General features: G+C 36.9%; 1 non-coding gene across 1 annotated transcript; it reads left to right on the top strand.

Annotated features, from left to right (window-relative positions):
• Positions 1 to 3187: 3187 nt before the first annotated feature.
• On the top strand, positions 3188 to 3260 carry Trnaa-ugc. Its single transcript has one exon. It is a non-coding gene; the product is annotated as a tRNA-Ala (tRNA).
• The last annotated feature ends 792 nt before the right edge of the window (positions 3261 to 4052 follow it).

The raw sequence follows: 4052 nt of genomic DNA, 5'->3' as shown, positions 1-4052 counted from the left end.
GCCATTTTAAGAAACGCCAGGTTACAGACAGAAATGGTAGATAAGAAAAACTAGAACAAATTCTCCTGGGTTTAAGCAAGGATTAAGAAGGCACTGGCAGAAAATACTGCTCTGGGGTCAAACAAGTAGGGTTGCTGCAAGAAAGGGTTGTCACTGTGTTAACAAGATCCCACTGAACAGCCATTGTGTAGCTTTCTGTATGGTAGTACAAACTGTTGCAAAGCACTAGGGATCTTTGGCCAGAAGTGTCCAATTTAAGACTGAGCTGCAAGCGGTTAACACTGAGTTTATAAACTGTTGCAACAGAGAAATCTCAAGAATATCACACCTTGACCTTCTCACTGCTCCTGGAACTCTACAGAATTTGAAAAACTAGAATGAAAAATTGGGGAGCTGGCATGATTCAAGGGCCCCCTCTAGTGGTTCTGAAAAAAAGAAATAGTAGGGGATTTACAACACTGGGAGAAAAAGCATCATACACAAGGTTGAAAAAAGCCTCAATCTTACCAATCTTTGCAGTCATGGTTTCTAATCCTGAGGTGGCATGAGACTCCTGTGTCTGAAAATCTCTCCCAGCAAAGGTCTTAGAAGTGGCATGAACTGTTACTACATTACATGTTAACTTCCTCTATAACCTTAGTTCCAAATGATTGGGCCTTAAACCCATGTCCTTCAAGTTCAATTTTTCTATTGTGGTTTTGTGTTTTCTTCACACCTTATATGTACACTTCCTTGTTTTCAGTCTTTATGACCATTATTTTTAATGGTTGAATCTATGAGGCAAAGCAGGGCTTGGCTTTCTATTACCACACCTTTTGATGTGTTTGACAATTTGCCAGGCACTGATCTGAACTACATAAGAATCCATAAAAGCTACCATTCAGATGCTGTCTCTTCGCAATATACTGATTGATATCAACCCATGTGATGACTTGAGAGAGTAAATATATCCATGCTCTCTTTGCAAACCTAATATCCATGCTGCCTCATAGCCCTATGCAATTACTGGCTGCCACAAGGGCTCTTACACCCAGGAGACTCTCTGTCTCTAAGAAGGGGAGACTGAGTGCCACATGATGGCAGATTTATGGAGCAACATTGGCATCTTCCATGAAGGAGACTGGCAGCCAGCAGTAACCCAGTCCCCCTAGGACATGGAGCAAGTGACCACAGTGTACCTAAATAGGTGAGGTTTAAAGAAAATAGGAGAGCAAGAGGAGAACAGGCAAAGAAAACTAAGGACGGTAATGCCTTGTGCCCTTAAAATGTGTTTCTGTGTAATATGTAGGATCAATTAATTACAAATATGATACATCACCCCCATTTTCATAGTCAACATGAGAGAAATAAAGAGCTAATGTATTAAAAAGTCTGCTCTAGTGAGCAGGAAAGTCAGGATTGGTTCTGGCTCTGTTAGTTTCTGAGTGTGCTCACTTATTCACTCGGTTACTCGTCTAATCTGGGCTTCAAATTTCCTCATCTGTAAAATTAAAAGTATTAAACTAAAAAAATCGTTATCTCTAGATCTAAATATATCTTAACTGCAAGGTCTTGATATTTTTAGCTTGGACAAAGTGTGAACAAGAAAGCCATATTTAAGAGGACATGCTTTGCAAAAATCTGAGCTCTTGTCAAAATTAATTTCCTTCTAGAAATGTTAACTCACAATCAACCCCCTTTAAGAATTATTTAATGTGACCAAAATAAAGACCATAAACAATTCTGACACTTCTGAGCAATAGAGTACTGAAATAGATTTTTGTATTACTTTTCACAGAAGAAAGTAACTACCTGTTTTTCCTCAAAAGAAGTATGAAAACAAAGGAGTAAAAACATCCCTATTGCTTAATCCTCACACAAAAGAGGATAACCTCTACCTAACTACTTATCTTATTTATTTGTTTGTTTGTTTGTTTATTGGTACCAAGAATTGAACTCAACCATTGAGCCACATCCCCAGCCCTTCTTTGTATAGTATTTACAGACAGGGTCTCACTAAGTTGCTGAGACTGACTTTGAACTCACAATCCTTCTGCCTCAGCCTCCCAAGCTGCTGGGATTACAGCCATGTACCACTGTACCCAGCTCTTACATTATCATTTTAAAGTAAAAATTAAAAAAAAAAAAAAAAAAAACCTTCAAGGAAGATCCTCCTAATGTACAGGCAGTAAGTTAACAATCTGCTGTTATAATTTTTAACTGCATTAATGTGCAACTGGTTTCAATTACACTTTCAAAGCTTAACATATCAGACTCAGAATAAACGTACAAACCTGGATTATTTATTAGTGTTCTAGGACAAAGATATATGACGGAGTAAAAGATAAAGAACATCATTTCTACCAAAGTAAATTGTTGAAACACTTCATCTCTGTGGCAGGCACCCCAACATCTCCATGTTAGGCCCTGAGAAAATCATTTTCTGGGGGAAAATGAAATCTTACTATTTTTCTCCTCCTGAACACTGGGAGTCTTCCTTTGAGGTAAGTGAAAGAGCTAATTCTCTACCTTTAGTTATTAGTAGAAAAACTCCTCTTAAGAATTAAATATTTTCAAAAACAGGTTTGTTATTAATACTTCAAAAAGGAAAGACCTGGGCATGGTGGCACATACCTGTAACCCCAATGACATGGAAGACTAAAGCAGGAGGATCACAAATTCAAAATAAGCTTCAGCAATTTAGGGAGGCCCTGTCTCAAAATGAAAAAGGGCTGGGGATGTAGCTTGGTGGCTGAGTGCCCCTGGGTTCAATCTTTAGTACCCCCCAAGAATGAAGAAACACTACTTCAAAAGTCAGCTTCCACATTTTTTTTTGGGNTGTTTTGTATTGTTTTGGTACTAGGAATTGAACTCCAGGGCACTTGACCACTGAGCCAGATCCTAGCCCTATTTTCTATTTTATTTAGAGGCAGGAGTGCTTAGCACCTCTCTTTTTCTGAGGCTGACTTTGAACTTGCAATCCTCCTGCCTCAGCCTCCTGAGCCATTGGGATTATCAGCATGTACCACCACGCCCAACCAGCTTCCACTTTTATATTATGATTGATACTATTCATAGTAAGACCATTATTTTTATAATCTCCTAAGAAAATTACTTTAAATAGAGAAACCCTAACACACTTATACCATAATCTAGTTTTACATTTTTAAAAAGATATAAATACCATACACCATACCGATTGCTGGGCTGGGGTTGTAGCTCAGTGGTAGAGTGCTTGCCTTGCAAGCATGAGACCCTGGGTTCAATCCCCAGCACCACATAAAAATAAACAAATAAAAATAGTGTGTCTATCTACAACTAAAAAATATTTAAAAATAACAACAACAACATACTGACTGCTGGGAGTCTATCTTGAGAAAATAGTCACAAATCTCCAAAGTTTTATGTGTAAAAGGTTTGGTCAATTTTAGGCTCAATTTCTGTATTATTGGAGGGTTAGGATTATAGCTAAGCAATAGGTCATATACCATACACCATTTCAAGCTACATAGTTATTTAGTAACTCTTGATAAATCTCCTGGGTAGATGCATCAGAAACATTAGGAATATTAGAAAGATATTATAGTTATATAACCTTTTTAATGGTATCTCAGAACATATGCAGACTGAGTATCCCTTATCTGCAATGCTTAGGATAGGAACTGTTGCAGATAGTTTTTGAATTTTGGAATATTTGTATAGATCTACCTTACTGAGCACCCCTATCTGAAAATCCAAAAGTCTCAAAAATCTGCAATCTTTTTGGATACTCAACAAGGTATCAAATTTTGGAGCATTTTGGATTTGTTGATAACAGATGCTCAACCTATATACCAAATTTTCTTTTTTAGAAGATCGGTTATATTATAGCAAAGTTACAGAGCATAATAATACACTAAATATTTAAATAAGCTTATCAAAATGAAAATACAAAATGAATGCACACTTATAATTCGATCTGAAGTCTTAATAGTATTTTATTTTTAATGTGCCTCTTTTAGGTATTTCTAGCTTTTACTAATGTATGGGTAGGTCCTAACAAACTCTCCTATAAATTATAAACTCTTGGCAAG

The sequence above is a fragment of the Marmota marmota genome, unplaced genomic scaffold (genome assembly GCF_001458135.2).
Source record: "Marmota marmota marmota unplaced genomic scaffold, marMar, whole genome shotgun sequence".
Classification (NCBI taxonomy): Eukaryota; Metazoa; Chordata; class Mammalia; order Rodentia; family Sciuridae; genus Marmota; species Marmota marmota.
The sequence above is the reverse complement of the archived record's forward strand: the minus strand, read 5'-3'. Positions and strand labels throughout refer to the sequence as shown.